Source organism: Leucoraja erinacea, chromosome 6 (genome assembly GCF_028641065.1).
Source record: "Leucoraja erinacea ecotype New England chromosome 6, Leri_hhj_1, whole genome shotgun sequence".
In the NCBI taxonomy this organism is placed as follows: domain Eukaryota; kingdom Metazoa; phylum Chordata; class Chondrichthyes; order Rajiformes; family Rajidae; genus Leucoraja; species Leucoraja erinaceus.
Window position 1 is genome coordinate 82,816,489 of NC_073382.1, and position 18,760 is coordinate 82,835,248.

At 46.4% G+C, this 18,760-nt stretch overlaps 1 protein-coding gene across 1 annotated transcript in view; it reads right to left on the reverse strand.

The window, feature by feature from the left end:
- The window catches only part of LOC129698353 (protocadherin-16-like), a 139,894-nt gene extending 137,394 nt beyond the window's left edge, over nucleotides 1-2,500 (reverse strand). The window contains 1 exon segment of the mRNA XM_055637449.1: nucleotides 2,393-2,500. The gene's annotated coding sequence lies outside the window, so the exon portion shown is untranslated.
- Nucleotides 2,501-18,760: the final 16,260 nt, after the last annotated feature.

Sequence of the window (18,760 nt, forward strand, 5' to 3'; positions counted from 1 at the left end):
AGACTTCTGACCGACATTCACTATAAACCCACTGACTCCCATGTGTATCTAGACTACACTTCTTCCCACCCTGCTTCCTGTAAGGACTCCATCCCCTACTCCCAATTCCTCCGTCCACGCCGCATCTGCTCCCAGCATGAGGTGTTCCACACCAGGGCATCAGAAATGTCCTCATTCTTCAGGGAACGGGGGTTCCCCTCCCCTACTATAGATGAGGCTCTCACCAGGGTCTCTTCAATACCCCGTAACACTGCTCTCTCTCCCCATCCCCCCCACTCGTAACAAGGGCAGAGTCCTCCTAGTCCTCACCTTTCACCCCACCAGCCGTCACATACAACAAATAATCCTCCGTCAGTTTCGCCACCTCCAACGTGACCCCACCACTCGCCACATCTTCCCATCTCCCCCCATATCTGCCTTCCGCAAAGACCGCTCCCTCCATAACTCCCTTGTCAATTCTTCCCTTCCCTCTCACACCACCCCCTCCCCGGGCACTTTCCCTTGCAACCCCAAGAGATGCTACACTTATCGCTTTACCTTCCCCTTCGACTCCATTCAAGGACCCAAGCAGTTGGTCCAGGTGCGACAGAGGATCACCTGCACCTCCTCCAACCTCATCTATTGCATCCGCTGCTCTAGATGTCAGCTGATCTACATCAGTGAGACCAAGTGCAGGCTTGGCGATCGTTTTGCCGAACACCTCCGCTCGGTCCGCAATAGCCAATCTGATCTCCCCGGTGGCTCAGCACTTCAACTCCCCCTCTCATTACAAATCCGACCTTTCTGTCCTGGGCCTCCTCCATGGCCAGAGTGAGCACCACCGGAAATTGGATGAGCAGCACCTCATATTCCACTTGGGCAGTTTACACCCCAGCGGCTTGAACATTGACCTCAAATTTCTGGTAGCCCTTGCTGTCTCCTCCCCTTCTCCGCTCTCCCTCAGCCCAATGGCTCCTCCTCTTCCTTTCTTCTTCCTGCCCCCCCCACCCTACATCAGTCTGAAGAAGGGTTTCGGCCCGAAACTTTGCTCCATAGATGCTGCTGCACCCGTTGAGTTTCTCCAGCACTTTTGTCCACCTTCGATTTTCCAGCATCTGCAGTTCCTTCTTAAACAAATAAATAAATGATGGGTCTTTGTCCCAAACATTATGGATGGCACTGTATATAAGCGTTCACATGATGTTGTCCACGTGGACTACAACAAGGTAGTTCCACAAGGATGTCTGCTGCAGAATGTTAGAACACATGGGATCCAGGGAGATGTGGCGACTGGCTTCATGGAATTGTCTTCATGGAAGGAGACAGAGGGTGAGGGTGGAAGGTTGTGTTTCAGACTGTTGGCCTGTGACCCTCAGGGTTCAGTGCTGGGCCCATTGCTGTTTGCGCATCATATCAACGATTTGAATGACAATGTACAAAGTTTGGTTAGTAAGTTTGCTGATGACACTAAATTGGGTGGTATGGTAAATAGTGAAGATAGACATCAACAACGATAGCAGGATCCTCATCAACTGGGAAATTGGGCTGGGAAATGGTGAATGAAATTTGCTGTAGATAAGTGTACACTGGTGATGCAAATACAACCAGGGTAGCAACTCAACAGTGAATGGCAGGGCCCTGGGGGAGCAGAGGGATTTCGGAGTACAAGCATCTAGATCCCTAATAGAGCGGCCAAGGCGGCTTGCGGTACTTTGAATACACGCCCTTTTTGACCTGAACAGCGTAAGTGACATCCTCCCCCAACGACCCCCCTACACTCCCCCAACGATTCCTCCCGTCCCCCAACGACCCCCTCCTCCCTCCCCTCTCGCAAGTTAACCCTCCCCCTGCCTCCCCATCACCTAGCCTCCTCTCATCATCACCTAACCCTTCCCCTCCCCCCCTCCTTTCACCACCCCTGCATCCCTCCGCTCGCTCCCCCCCGTGGACCCCATCCCTTTCCCTCCCTTCATGCTCTAGTCGCCTCCCGTTCCCCCGTCTCCCCTTCACCCACCTCCACATTCCCCCCTCAATCTAATCTCCCCTCCCCTGTACTCCTCCCCCTCTCCTCTCCTCCCCCTTCTCCCACCCCTCCTCTCCCCTCATTATCTCCTCCCATTTCCTTCACCCCCTCCCCTCTCCTCTCCTCCCCACCCCACAGATTCCTGGACAGTTTGCTCTTTCTCCCATTCTCCGTCTCACCGTTATCCCGCCGCTGCCTCTCGCACTCTGCGCCTCATCTTCCTTTCTCTCTCCTCCACTCTTTGTGTTCAGTCTCCCCTTCCCCTGGCCTCGCCTCCACCCCCCCCCCCCCCCCCCCACCCCCTCAGCGGTTTATCTCCCCCCCCCCCCCCCCTTCTCCCCCCTCCTCTCTCCCCGTCTCGTCTCCCCACCCTCCCCGCCACACACTCACCCGCCGCCGCCGACACTTTCTCCGCGGGACCCGGGCTGACGGGGAAAAGGCAGCGGCTTCACGGAGCGGGGCAGCGCCTCACATCCCGGAGCCGCCGACTCGCAGCAGCGCCTGAGCCGCCAGCACGTTAACTCCGCCCGGTCGGCCAGCCCCCTCCCCTCCCCTCCCCGCCCCCGATGGCAGCGAGACAGACCCCGACCTAGGGGGCGGAGAAGAGAGGCGGCCGAAGGGGGGGGGGGGCGGGGGTGGAAGGTAGTAGGAGGGGGGAGTGGGAAAGGGAGTGGAGTGGGGGGGGGGGGGGGTATCAGGGGACGAGAGAGGGGAGGTGGGGTGTAGGGACAGGAGGGCGTGGGAGACTGAGGGAGACGGGTGTTGGGTGAAGGGAATAGGGGGCAGGGGGCGAGAGGGAGAGGGAGGGGGGGTAGTGAGGGAGAGGGGGACTGATGGGGTTTAGAGTGAGGGGGGACGGTGTTCCGAGGGAGGGGATCGGGGGTGGGAGCGGATGGGCGGGGGGGGGGGGGGGGGGGGGGGGGGGGTGGGCCGCACACCGCGGTCGCCTTTACCATCATAGCCGGAGTCTTCAAAGTGGTGGACACTACCCGGTCCATCACAGGTACTGACCTCCCCACCATCGAACGGTTTTACAGGAGGCTCTGCCTCAAAAATGCAGCCAGCATCATCAGAGACCCACACCATCCTGACCACACACTCATTTCACTCCTGCCATTGGGAAGGAGGTACAGGAGCCAGAAAACTGTAATGTCCAGGAGCAATTTCTTCCCTACGGCCAGCAGGCTATTAAACACTACAACCTCCAAATAGGCACCGAACTAAATAGATTTTGGAAGATCTTTCCGTTTCCGTGCTGTATCCCTAAACTAAACCCACCTGTCATCCGTGCTCAAGAAGAATTATGATCCCTGACTTTGGTCGAAACATCTCTCATTTGATTGCAATTTTTTAACAGCATTTGAGAATCAGCAGTATAAGAGCAACGCACATTTTAACTTGCTGCTTTAACGGCAGGAACACCAGCTCTGGCCAACCCTGGAGAGTTCATCGTGGCTGAACAATAATTCCCGAGGGTCCTGAGAATCACATCATCCGTCATGCAAGGCCTACCGTTCAACGGGCTGCAGTGCCACAGTCAGGCGATTCTGGCTGGAAACCCGTCTGGCAGAATCATAAGGAATAGTAGTAGAATTAGGCCATTCGGCCCATCAAGTCTACCCCGCCATGGCTAATCTATCTCTCCCTCCTAACCCCATTCTTCTACCTTCTCCCCATAACCTCTGACACCCGTACTAATCAAGAATCTATCTATCTCTGCCTTAAAAATATCCACTGACTTGGCCTCCACTGCCCTCTGTGGCAAAGAATTCCACAGATTCACCACCCTCTGACTAAAGACATTTCTCCTAATCTCCTTCCTAAAAAAACATCCTTTAATTCTGAGGTTGTAACCTCTAGTCCTAGACTATCCCACTAGTGGAAACATTCTCTCCACATCCACTCCATCCAAGCGTTTCACTATTCGCTAAGTTTCAATGAGGTCCCCCGCCCCCCTCCTCATTCTTCTAAACTCCAGCGAGTATAGGCCCAGTGTCGACAAATGCTCACCATAGGTTAACCTACTCATTCCTGGGATCATTTTTGGAAATGCTCAGAATGCATACACTGAATGCAATGCAGACAAACTCCCAAGTGGCGACAAATCTTGTCTGGCGCGTTCTATTGATGCTTCTACTAAGCAGTGATCAGGAACCTGAGATTGAAGAGTTGAGAATGACTCCTTGGAGAAACATCATCTGCACGCTAATATCACCCAGGGACAGAATGTTCAGATCTAGATAAGTGAGCGATGTTCGAAGAGGCAAGGCGGGTCAGTGTTGATTGAGAGCAGAGGGGATGCCTCTTTACACAATGTTAATCTTCAAATGGGTCCACTTTAGATGGGACAACTTGGAGGAGTTGGACCGAAGGGCTTGTTTCCTGCTGGATGATTCTATGACCTTTAGCATCAATAAAATTGCCAGACCTGCGTTCTTGGTACAATGCCGCCATCTGGTGTGTCTGTCTGCTTCCTGCAGGAAAGAACTGCAGATGCCGGTTTAAACCGAAGATAGACACAACATGCTGGAGTAACTCAGCGGGACAGGCAGCATAGAGAAACGTCACCCATTCCTTCTCTCCAGAGATGCTGCCTGTCCCGCTGAGTCACTCCAGCATTTTGTGTCTATCTTCCATTTGGTTTACATTTAGTGCAGACGTTCACAGATGTTTTGGAAAGGGTTAGAGTGAATATTGTTCAGGAGGAACAGCCACAGCAGTTTGGGAATTGCAACTATGCAAGTAGGGAGATGTCGGCCAGATGCAACAGAATGTGGAAATGTGCCCACACCGGCCAACGTGTCCCAGCTACGCTTGTCAGCGGTAGGAGTCTCGCTGGAACTGAGTTCGCTGCGGATGTTATTCCAAAGTGACAAGATCGCCTCCCTGTTGCAAGCATCCAATTTCAGGGCATCCTAAAGAGGGTTAAAAAAATAAAATAAACCGTCGTTCTTAGTACGAACATCGAGACAAAAAGACCAATGAAGAATCGCACTGAGTTTAGGCAGCAGATAAAACACTAATCCCAAGAGTCAAGTGTTTTATTCTCATATGCCCTTAGTTTCTGGATGCTGCCAGAGATGCTGCTTGTCCCGCTGAGTTACTCCAGCTGTTGGCAAACGTGTACGTTACAGTTTTTAGACCACTGTATCTGCTGCCCTACGGTAGGAGAGACAACGAGAGCATGTGGTGTGGGTCCTTGATAATGCTGGCTGTCTTTTTGAGACGAAGTCTCCTGTAGAGCCCACTCGCTACTCTCCAGTGTTCCTTTATCTACACCGAGGCTAACAGGCATGCGACTCTCTGTCAGGAACATAGCATATTGATTTGCTTCTCACAATAAACCTAGGATTTTTACAGGTCAGGGCCCAGGGAGTTGTCCACCTTTATGCATTTTAGATACCTACCATCTCTGGGTGAAGAAAGTTTCACCCAGTTTTCATTAAGTCCCAGTTAATATTTGAGAATATTAAAGTTGCCCGGTAAGTCAAGTTTGTAATCCGCCTAAACACCTGTTCCTCCATTCCCGCTGGTGACTGAAAGGACTACAATATAATCCCATTAGAGTGATATTCTATGATGAGAAGCTCATTCTTGAGCCACTTTTCACCTCCAGTGGACGAACCTTCCAGTATATCCCCTTTGAGTGCCACATGACATTCTCCCAGATCAGTAAAGCAAACCCTTCCACATCTTCTCTCCACCGTGACTGATAGATCAAATGCTGGATCATTAAGCCTACAAAATCAACTACTACAACAACCTAAGAAGGAACTGCAGATGCTGGAAAATCGAAGGTAGACAAAAATGCTGGAGAAACTCATTGGGTGAAGCAGCTACGGAGCGAAGGAATAGATCCATAGATGCTGCCTCACCCACTGAGTTTCTCCAGCATTTTTGTCTATGACGACAATAACCTTATTTGACTTGCAGGTGTCTGCAATCTCCTGGTATATTTGTTCTTGTATTTCCCGTTGACTATTCGGGGGTCTGTAGGGCATCCCAAACAAGGAGACCAACCCTTTCTTGTTCCTCAGCTCCACCCATATAGCCTCACTAGACAATCCATCCGTAATGTCCACTGCCACTCTGACCACTGCCATGGAAACATAGAAAAATAGGTGCAGGAGTAGACCATTTGGCCCTTTAAGCCGGCACCGCCATTCAATATGACCATGCTTTCAAGAGAGAGATAGATAGGGCTCTTAAAAATAGTGGAGTCAGGGGATATGGGGAGAAGGCAGGAACGGGGTACTGATTGGGGATGATCTGCCATGATCTGCCATCTATTCTATGGGATCTCCTCTCATCCTTCCAAATTTCACTGCCATGTCATTCTCCTTAACAAATAATGCAACGCCCTTCCTCCTTTACCCTCACCCAGTTCAAGTACAAGCTGCCCCTCTTACATAGTTCGCATCTGCCTCAAAGGAGACCCAAGAAGTCCAGAAATCTGATCTCAACCCTTTTCCTACATTTTTGCTATGGATGGTGTGCAGCGTAGGTTCACCAGGTTAATTCCCGGGATGGCATATGATGAAAGAATGGGTTGACTGGGCTTATATTCATTGGAATTTAGAAGGTTGAGAGGGCATCTTATAGAAACATATACAATTCTTAAGGGATTGGACAGGGTAGATGCCGGAAAAAATGTTGCCGATGTTGGGGGAGTCCAGAACCAGGGGTCACAGTTTAAGAATAAGGGGTTGGCCATTTAGGACTGAGATGAGGAAAAACGTTTTCACCCAGAGAGTTGTAAATCTGTGGAATTCTCTGCCACATAAGGAAGTGGAGGTCAATTAATTGGCTATTTTAAAGGAAGAGTTAGATATAGCTCTTAGGGCTAACAGAATCAAGGGATATGGGGTTAGGGTTAACCACACACACAACAAAGCGCTCCACCCCCAACACAGTCACGTAGCTAACCCTTTGCTTCCTTTTATTGAGCGCCGTGTCTCTTGCCAAGCCAATCAGCAGCAAGTTTCCCACTGCCTCTCTGCTCCGCCTCCAGTCTGATCACCGACCCCGTTTCAACTTTGCTTCTCTGACCTTAAAACCATGCCTTCTGGTCTTTCACATTTTCACCCTAAGAAAAAGATTCTGACTGTCCATCCAATCTATGGAGCTAAACATTTTATTACTACATTTGGATGAAGGGAATCAAAGTAACATTAGCAAATTTGCAGGTGACACAAAGCTGGGTGGCAGTGTGAACTGTGAGGAAGATGCTATGAGAATGCAGGATGACTTGGAGAGGTTGGGGGAGTGGCAGATGCATGGCTGATGCAGTTTAATGTGGATAAATGTAAGGTTATCCACTGGTAGCAAAAACAGGTAGGCAGATTACTATCTAAATGGTGTCAAGTTGGGAAAAGGGGAAGCACAACGGGATCTGGGGGTCCTTGTTCATCAGTCTATGAAAGTAGTCCTTCTGCAGTTGTACCGAGCCCTAGTGAGACCACACCTGGAATGTTGTGTGCAGTTTTGGTCCCCTAATTTGAGGAAGGACATTCTTGCTATTGAGGGAGTGCAGCGTAGGTTTACAAGGATAATTCCCGGGATGGCGGGACTGTCATATGCTGAGAGAATGGAGCAGCTGGGCTTGTACACTCTGGAGTTTAGAAGGATGAGAGGATATCTGATTGAGACATATAAGATTGTTAATGGTTTGGACACGCTAGAGGCAGGAGACGTGTTCCCGATGTTGGGGGAGTCCAGAACCAGGGGCCACAGTTTAAGAATAAGGAGTAAGCCATTTAGAACGGAGACGAGGAAACACCTTTTCTCACAGAGAGCGGTGAGTGTGGAATTCTCTGCCTCAGAGGGCGGTGGAGGCAGGTTCTCTGGATGCTTTCAAGAGAAAGCTAGATAAGGCTCTTAAAAATAGCGGAGTCAGGGGATATGGGGGGAAGGCAGGAACGGGGATGACCAGCCATGATCACATTGAATGGCGGTGCTGGCTCAAAGGGCCGAATGGCCTGCTTTTGCACCTATTGTCTATTGTCTGTTGTACTTTCAAGATAGACACAACCCGTTGGAGTCACACAGCGGGTCTTGCAACATCTCTGGAGAAAACAGATAGGAATAGATGAATATTTTAAAGTCGTCCCTCTGTGTCCAATAGAGAAACAAGTCCACGTTTTTTTCCAACCTCTGCTTGTAGATAATCGCCCCCCAACCTTGTTGTGCATCCACTTCAATGCCATTACATTCTTGTGTAATTGGGTGACCTTAATGTGGGTTAATCAAGGTCCTGTGAAGCTGCAAAATGATTTCCTTGTTATTATACTCAATGTTGAATGATAAAGCAAGGCATAACATTAGCCTTCTTTACCATTCCATATATATGATTTGCCTCAAATTATTTCAACAAATTATTCCCCTTTCCCGGATTATTTAATAATATCAAGAAATGTTAGTTTTAACAAAGTAACCTTTCGTGTAAACTCATTATGCGCAATCAATCATTTATTGCCTGGTCGAAATCCTGAAAGTACCTGCGTGTAGAACTCCAGAGTGTACCTGGCACCTTGTGAATCGTGAGGTCCCGATCTCCTGGAAATCAACTTGTGGTTGTGGCTCTTAAAGTACAAAAGTGTGCGTGTGTCAGTGGTTAGCGAAAACTTCGACTGCTAATTTGTGACAGTTTATCTCTGTAGTATGATGCGGAAGACCGCAAGACAATTAAAATTGGTTTAAAATAAGGATATTAAATTGAAGATAGACATCTGGAGTAACTCCTCGGTAAAGGCAGCGTCTCTTGAAAGAAGAAATGGGTGACGTTTCGGTTCGAGACCCTTCTTCAGACTGGTTAGGGATAAGGGGAACGAGAGATCTAGACGGTGATGTGGAGAAATAGAGAATTGCGATAGAGGATGTTGCAGAAGTCTCGTCGGAAAGAGGAGAACTTCTTCAAAGTAATACCTAGTCTAAATGTGTAAGAAAGAACTGCAGATGCTGATTTATACCGAGGATGGACACAAAAGCTGGAGTAATCATCGGGCCAGTTAGTAGCGTTTTTGTTTGAAGAAATGCTGGTCCGACGCTGACTGTTCAATATTTATAACGTTATGGTCTGCCCGAATCTAGTCAGTGGGATTTTGCCGCTGGTGCGAATGTAATGCCGTTGTTTAACCCCCTCCCTCGGTTTTCAGTGGGATCAATCTTTGGGAAATTGTGTTTTCTTTCTACACTTTGCCTCTCTTGGCGTGCGGTCCACTTTAGTTTGTAACAACATGCGACGAGGCCGCCAGGTATTAAAATAGCTTTATCTGGCTAGAATTTTCAGTTGATATTATTGTCTAATTTGGTTACTGAATTTCCAGCAGAACTGCAGTAGAATTGGGTTAGGGGGAGAGATAGATCAGCCATGATTGAATGGCGGAGTAGACGTTGGGTCGAATGGACTAATTCTATTCCTATCACTTGTGACCTTTTGAACTGGTTTCCTGGTTTAGCAACATTTATTAGTGCGTTATCATTTAATGGATTTGTTATCCATTGAGTAGCAATGTTACAAAATTTTGAGATTTAAAAAATCAAGTCTTTAATTTATCCCATCAGATAAAGCATAAAAAGAAGTTTAATTTGACACCTAATTCACTTTCATATCTTCAGTAATAAAAAAAGTTATGGCCATTTTCATTCACGGAAATTGGCATCTTGTTCCCTATTGTGTTTTCATTGACTTAACACAAAAACTGTGATTGAGAAGATTTAAAGGCCGATAACTTTGTTAAAATTTAAGAGAACTGAAAGAAAATGTCAGTTATTATAGATTGAAGCATTCTGAAACAAATATGAAACAATCTTACTTAGATGACTTGAAATTAAAGCATATAATTAGTTAGTTACCTAATTGTAGCTAATTACAAAATTCAATTACTAGATCTAAACATCTATCAATTTCTTAAGAATAGATTAACATTTTTAAATAGCCTAAGTGTCCAAATAACATTCACACAAGAATTCAGAATATAACATAAATTTTAAATCTCATTGTCATGGATTTATAGGCCAAATTGAAGGAATTTAATGTTTAATACCTGTAAATTAATGGCCATTTAAATCAACTTGCCTGGAGGATTTTCTGGAACGGGAACATTTAGAACGTTGAGGTTGCAGAGAATTTATACCCCATATCTGCCGGTTCTTCGAGAGGAAAAATCACCGTTTCGCAACTTAAAATGTGAATTAAATACATCTTAAGAAATACTTCTATACATAAAAATAAACTACTTTCTTTTACCTGGTCCTCCATAAAATCCATCCCAGTTGTCGGCATTGACGATTTCAGAAGCTGCTTTTAAAATCATTCCAGCGATTAACTTGTCGGGTGAATTTAAAAAAAACCCACAGAGAAGAGATTCTTTAGCAAAATCTTGCACTCCAACAAATATAATTCAGGACCAGGTCGGGAAAAAACCCTGTTTTCACCCCGTCCCCCCCTCAAACGCGCCAAAATCGCGCACACGGCCAGTGGCAGAATTACAGCACCGCTGAAGGTAAGTTTTGTAACATACCTACATTGAGTGGAATGTGGCATTTTATCTGTGCCTCTGGTTCGTCAATTCTATTTCTTGAGTTTGGATTTGAAGATTGTTCGTAAAGCCACAGTGGGTTTTGAGAGGTGTCTCCACTTTGGTGGCGAGAACAGAAAGGCAGATTATCTGGATCATTACAAGTTAGGAAAAGGGGAAGGCCAACGAGATCTGGGTGTCCTTGTACATCATTTACTGTTATAAAGGCCAACATGCCATTCGCTTTCTTCACTACCTGCTGTACCTGCATGCTTACTTTCATAGGCTGATGAACAAGGACCCCTAGATCCCGTTGTACTTCCACTTTTTCCAACTTGATGCCATTTAGATAGTAATCTGCCTTCCTGTTTTTGCTACCTAAGTGGATAGCCTCAATTTATCCACATTAAATTTCATCTGCCATGCATCTGCCCACTCCCCCAACCTGTCCAACTCACCCTGCATTCTCATAGCATCCACCTCACAGTTCACACTGCCACCCAGCTTTGTGTCATCTGCAAATTGACTAATGTTACTTTGAATCCCTTCATCCAAATCATTGATGTATATTGTAAATAGCTGCAGTCCCAGCACCGAGCTTTGCGGTACTAGTCACTGCCTGCCATTTTGAAAGGGACCCGTTAATCCCTACTCTTTGTTTCCTGTCTGCCAACCACTTCTCTATCCATGTCAGCACTCTACCCCCAATACCATGTGCCCTAATTTTGCCCATTAATCTCCTATGTGCGACCTTATCAAATGCTTTCCGAAAGTCCAGGTACACTACATTCACTGGCTCTCCCTTGTCCATTTTCCTAGTTACATCTTCAAAAAATTCCAGAAGATTAGTCAAGCATGATTTCCCCTTCGTAGATCCATGCTGACTCGGACCAATCCTGTTACTGCTATCCAAATGTTCGGCTATCTCATCTTTTATAATTGACTCCAGCATCTTCCCCACCACCGATGTCAGGCTAACTGGTCTATAATTCTCTGTTTTCTCTCCCCCGCCTTTCTTAAAAAGTGTGATAACATTAGCTACCCTCCAATCCACAGGAACTGATCCTGAGTATATAGAAGATTGAAAAATTATCACCAATGCATCCACGATTTCTAGAGCCACTTCCTTAAGTACCCTGGGATGCAGACCATCAGGCCCTGGGGATTTATCAACCTTCAGTCCCATCAGTCTATCCAACACCATTTCCTGCCTAATGTGGATTTCCTTCAGCTCCTCCGTCACCCCAGATCCTCTGGCCATTACTATATCAGGAAGATTGTTTGTGTCCTCATTAGGGTAGACAGATCCAAAGTAACTGTTCAACTCATCTGCCATTTACTTGTTCCCCATAATAAATTCACCTTTTTAGGTCTTCTGGTGTCCAACTTTGGTCTTAACTAATTTTTTCCTCTTCACATATCCAAAGAAGCTTTTATAATCCTGTTTTATATTCTTGGCTAGCTTACCTTCGCACCTCATCTTTTCTCCCTGTATTGTCTTTTTCGTTATTTTCTTGTTGTTCTTTAAACATTACCCAGTCCTCTTGCTTCCTGCTCATCTTTGCTAATTCTTCGCTTTAATTTTTATACTGTCCCTGACGGCCCATGGTCGCCCCTTTCTCCCCTTGGAATCTTTCTTCCTCCTAGGAATGAACTGATCCTGAACCTTCTGTATTATTCCTAGAAATACCTGCCATTTTTGTTCCACTGTCATCCCTGCTAGTGTATCTTTCCAGTCAACTTTGGCCAGCTCCTCCCTCATGGCCCCATAGTCCCCTTTATTCAACTGTAACACTGACACCTCTGATCTACCCTTCTCCTTCTCCAATTGTAGATTAAACCTGACCATGTTATGGTTACTACCTCCTAATGGCTCATTAACCTCGAGGTCCTTTATCAAATCCGGTTCATTACATAACACTAAATCCAGAATTGCCTTCTCCCTGGTAGGCTCCAGTACAAGCTGCTCTAAGAATCCATCACAAAGGCAATATACAAAGTTCCTTTTTTGGGGTCCAGTACCAACCTGATTTTCCCAGTCTACCTGCATGTTGAAATCTCCCATAACAACCACAGCATTACTTTTTCTACATGCCGATTTTAACTCATGATTCAACCTGCACAATTTTCCAGGCTACTGTTTGGGGGCCTGTAGATGTCCCATTAGGATCTTTTTACCCTTACAATTCCTTAGTTCTATCCATTCTGACTCCACGTCTCCTGTTTCAATGTCACCCCTTGCAAGGGACTGAATTTCATTCCTCACCAACAGAGCAACCCCATCCCCTCTGCCCACCTGTCTGTCTTTTCGAAAAGGAGGTATACCCTTGAATATTCAGTTCCCAGCCCCGCCCTCTTGCAGCCATTTCTCTGTAATTCCCACAACATCATACATGCCAGTTTCTAACTGCGCCTCAAACTCGTCCACTTTATTCCTAATACTTTGCACATTCATATACAGCATTTTGACCTCCGTATTCACTTTTTCCCTTGCACCGCTCGCAATTGGCCCTGACCTTACTCTGTTGTCCCTTCTTGAACTTTCCTTCCCATTAATTCGAGAATCTTTTGTAATTTTCCCAGTAGCCACTTCCCCTTCAACTCCATCTTTATACTCCCAATATCTGGGAATGTCGTCATATCCAGGAATGTCGTCATATCCAGGAATTTTGTCATATATGCGTATGTCGTCATATCCCAGAATGTTGTCATATCTAGGAATTTTGTCGTCTCCGGGAAGGGGGTCATATCCGGGTATGTCATCCTATCCGGGAATGTCGGCATATCCGGGAATGCCATCATATCTGAGTATGTCATCATATCTGGGAAGATCGTCATATCCAGGAATTTCATCATATCCGGGAATGTCATCATATCTGGGTATGTCGTCATATCCGGGAATGGCTTCATATGCGGGTATGTCGTCATGTCGTCATATCCGGGAATGTCGTCATATCCGGGAATTCCGTCAAATCCGGGTATGTCGTCATAACCGGGTATGTCGTCATATCCGGTTATGTCGTCATATCCGGGTATGTCATCATATCTGGGTATGTCGTCATATCTGAGAATGTTGTCATATCCGGGTATGTCGTCATGTCCAGAAATGTCGTCATATCCAGGAATGTCGTCATATCTGAGAGTTGTCATATCTGGGAAAGTCGTCATATCCGGGAATGTCGTCATATCCGGGAATGTCGACATATCCGGGAATGTCGCCATATCTGGGAATATTGCCATATCTGGGTATGTTGGCATATCCGGGTATGTCTTCATATCTGGGAATATCTCTATCTCCGAGAATGTCATCATATCCGGAAATGCCATCATATCCGGGAATGTCATCATGTCCGAGATGTTATCATATCTGGGAAATTCGTCATATCCGGGAATGCTGTCATATCTGAGTATGTCATCATATCTGGGAATGTCGTCATATCTGGGAATTACATCATATCCGGGTATGTTGTCATATCCGGGAATGTTGTCATATCCCGGGTATGTCGTCATATCTGGGAATGTCGTGATGTCCGGGTATGTCATCATATCCAGGAATTTTGTCGTATATCCGGGTATGTCGGCATATCTGGGAATGTCATCATTTACGGGAATGTTGTCATCCGGGAAAGTCGACTTATCCGGGCATGTTGCCATATCTGGGTATGTCGTCATATCCGGGAATGTCAGCATATCAGGGAATGTCGTCATATCCGGGTATGTGTTCATATCTGGGTATGTCGTCATGTCCGGGAGGATCGTCATATGCGGGTATGTCGTCATATCTGGAAATGTCGTCATATCCGGGAATGTCTTCATATCTGGGAATGTCTTCATATCCAGGTATGTCGTCATATCTGGAATGTCGTGATATCCGGGTATGTCATCATATCCAGGAATTACATCATAACCGGGTATGTCGGCATACCCGGGAATGTCGTCATTTACGGGAATGTTGTCATAACTGGGAATGTCGCCATATCCGGGAATGTTGCCATATCTGGGTATGTCGTCATAACCGGGAATGACGTCATATCTGGGTATGTCGCCATATCTGGGTATGTCGCCATATCCGGGTATGTCGTCATATCCGGGAATGGCTTCATATCCAGGAATGTCGCCATCTCCGGATATGCCGTCATATCTGAGGATGTTGTCATATCCGGGTATGTCGTTAAGCCCTTCTCCTTGCTGACTCGGACGACATACCCTTTATTCAACTGTAACACTGACACCTGTGATCTACCCTTCTCCTTCTCCAATTGTAGATTAAACCTGAACATGTTATGGTTACTACCTCCTAATGGCTCATTAACCTCGAGGTCCTTTATCAAATCCGGTTCATTACATAACACTAAATCCAGAATTGCCTTCTCCCTGGTAGGCTCCAGTACAAGCTGCTCTAAGAATCCATCACAAAGGCAATATACAAAGTTCCTTTTTTGGGGTCCAGTACCAACCTGATTTTCCCAGTCTACCTGCATGTTGAAATCTCCCATAACAACCACAGCATTACTTTTTCTACATGCCGATTTTAACTCATGATTCAACCTGCACAATTTTCCAGGCTACTGTTTGGAGGCCTGTAGATGTCCCATTAGGGTCTTTTTACCCTTACAATTCCTTAGTTATGTTGTCATAACTGGGAATGTTGCCATATCCGGGAATGTTGCCATATCTGGGTATGTCGTCATATCCGGGAATGACGTCATATCTGGGTATGCCATATCTGGGTATGTCGCCATATCTGGGTATGTCGCCATATCCGGGTATGTCGTCATATCCGGGAATGGCTTCATATCCAGGAATGTCGCCATCTCCGGGAATGTCATCATATCTGATTATGTTGTCATAACCGGGTATGTCATCATATCTGGGTATGTCGTCATATCCGGGAATTCCGTCATATCCGGGTATGTCGTCATATCCTGGAATTTCATCATAACCGGGTATGTCGTCATATCCGAGGACGTCGTCATATCAGGTTATGTCGTCGTAACCGTGTATGTCGTCATATCTGGGTATGTCGTCATATCTGGGTATGTCGTCATATCCGGTTAGGCAGTCATATCCAGATATGCCGTCATATCTGAGAATGTTGTCATATCCGGGTATGTCGTTAAGTCCAGAAATGTCGTCATATCCAGGAATGTCGTTATATCCGAGAGTTGTCATATCTGAGAAAGTCGTCATATCCGGGAACTACGTCATATCCGGGAATGTCATCATATCTGGGAATGTCATCATATCCGGGAATGGCATCATATCCGTGAATGTCGACATATCTGGGAATGTCGCCATATCTGGGTATGTTGGCATACTCGGGTATGTCTTCATATCCGGGAATATCTTCATATCCGGGAATTTCTCAATCTCCGGGAACATCGTCATATCCGGTAATGTCATCATGTCCGAGAATGTTATCATATCTGGGAAATTCGTCATATCTGGGAAATTCGTCATATCCGGGAATGCTGTCATAACTGGGTATGTCGTCATAACCGGGAATGTTGTCATATCTGTGAATTACGTCATAACCGGGTATGTTGTCATATCCGGGAATGTTGTCATGGGTATGTCGGCATATCTGGGAATGTCATCATTTACGGGAATGTTGTCATATCCGGGAAAGTCGACATATCCGGGTATGCCATATCTGGGTATGTCGTCATATCCGGGAATGTCGGCATATCAGGGAATGTCGGCATAGCCGGGTATGTGTTCATATCTGGGTATGTCGTCATGTCCGGGAAGATCGTCATATGCGGGTATGTCGTCATAACCGGGTATGTCGTCATATCCAGAAATGTCATCATATCTGGGAATGTCTTCATATCCGGGTATGTCGTCATATCTGGGAATGTCGTGATATCCGGGTATGTCATCATATCCAGGAATTTTGTCATAACCGGGTATGTCGGCATAACCGGGAATGTCGTCATTTACGGGAATGTTGTCATAACTGGGAATGTTGCCATATCCGGGAATGTTGCCATATCTGGGTATGTCGCCATATCCGGGAATGTTGCCATATCTGGGTATGTCGTCATATCTGGGAATGTTGCCATATCTAAGTATGTCGCCATATCCGGGAATTCCGTCATATCCGGGTATGTCATCATATCCTGGAATTCCGTCATATCTGGGTATGTCGTCATAACCGGGAATGTTGTCATATCTGTGAATTACGTCATAACCGGGTATGTTGTCATATCCGGGAATGTTGTCATATCCGGGTATGTCGGCATATCTGGGAATGTCATCATTTACGGGAATGTTGTCATATCCGGGAAAGTCGACATATCGGGTATGCCATATCTGGGTATGTCGTCATATCCGGGAATGTCGGCATATCAGGGAATGTCGGCATAGCCGGGTATGTGTTCATATCTGGGTATGTCGTCATATCCGGGAATATCGTCATATGCGGGTATGTCGTCATAACCGGGTATGTCGTCATATCCAGAAATGTCATCATATCTGGGAATGTCTTCATATCCGGGTATGTTGTCATATCTGGGAATGTCGTGATAACCGGGTATGTCATCATATCCAGGAATTTCGTCATAACCGGGTATGTCGGCATTTCCGGGAATGTCGTCATTTACGGGAATGTCGTCATAACTGGGAATGTCGCCATATCCGGGAATGTTGCCATATCTGGGAATGTTGCCATATCCGGGAATGTTGCCATATCTGGGTATGTCGTCATATCTGGGAATGTTGCTATATCTAAGTATGTCGCCATATCCGGGAATTCCGTCATATCCGGGTATGTCATCATATCCTGGAATTCCGTCATATCCGGGTATGTCGTCATATCCGGTTATGTCGTCATATCCGAGTATGCCGTCATATCCAGGTATGCCGACATATCTGAGAATGTTGTCATATCCGGGTATGTCGTCATGTCCAGAAATGTCGTCATATCCAGGAATGCCGTCATATCCGTGAATGTCGACATCTGGGAATGTCGCCATATCTGGGAAATTCGTCATATCCGGGAATGTTGTCATAGCTGGGTTTGTCGTCATAACCGGGAATGTCGTCATATCTGGGAATTACGTCCTTCCGGGTATGTTGTCATGTCCGGGAATGTTGTCATAACCGGGTATGTCGTCATATCCGGGAATGTCGTAATGCCCGGGTATGTCATCATATCCAGGAATTTCATCGTATCCGGGTATGTCGGCATATCTGGGAATGGTGTCATATCTGGGGAAGTCGACATATCTGGGAATGTTGCCATATCTGGGTATGTCGTCATAACCGGGTATGCCATATCTGGGTATGTCGTCATATCCGGGAATGTCGTCATATCAGGGAATGGATATGTCGTCATAACCGGGTATGTCGTCATATCCGGAAATGTCGTCATATCTGGGAATGTCTTCATATCCGGGTATGTCGTCATATCTGGGAATGTCGTGATATCCGGGTATGTCATCATATCCAGGAATTTTGTCATAACCGGGTATTTCGGCATATCCAGGAATGTCGTCATTTACGGGAATGTTGTCATTACTGGGTATGTCGTCATATCTGGGAATGTTGCCATATCTGGGTATGTTGTCATATCCGGGTATGCCATATCTGGGTATGTCGCCATATCTGGGTATGTCGTCATATCCGGTTATGTCGTCATATCCAGGAAGATCGTCACATCCAGGTATGTCGTCATATCCAGGAATGTCGTCATATCCGGGAATGGCGTCATATCCAGGAATGTCGCCATATCCGGGAATGTCATCATATCTGATTACGTTGTCATAACCGGGTATGTCATCATATCTGGGTATGTGGTCATATCCAGGAATGTCCGTCATATCCGGGTATGTCGCCATATCCGGGAATGTCGTCATATCCGGGTATGTGTCGTCATATCCAGGAATGTCGTCATATCCGTATATGTCGTCATTCCGGGCATGTCGTCATATCCAGGAATGTCGTCATATCCGGGAATGGCGTCATATCCAGGAATGTCGCCATATCCGGGAATGTCATCATATCTGATGAATGTTGTCATATCCGGGTATGTCATCATATCCGGGTATGTCGTCATATCCGGGAATGTCATCATATCCGGGAATGTCATCATATCCGGGAATGGGTCATATGTCGCCATATCCGGGAATGTCGGGATATATCCGGGTATGTCGTCATATCCAGGAATGTCATCATATCCAGGAATGTCGTCATATCCGGGTATGTCGTCATATCCAGGAATGTCGTCATATCCGGG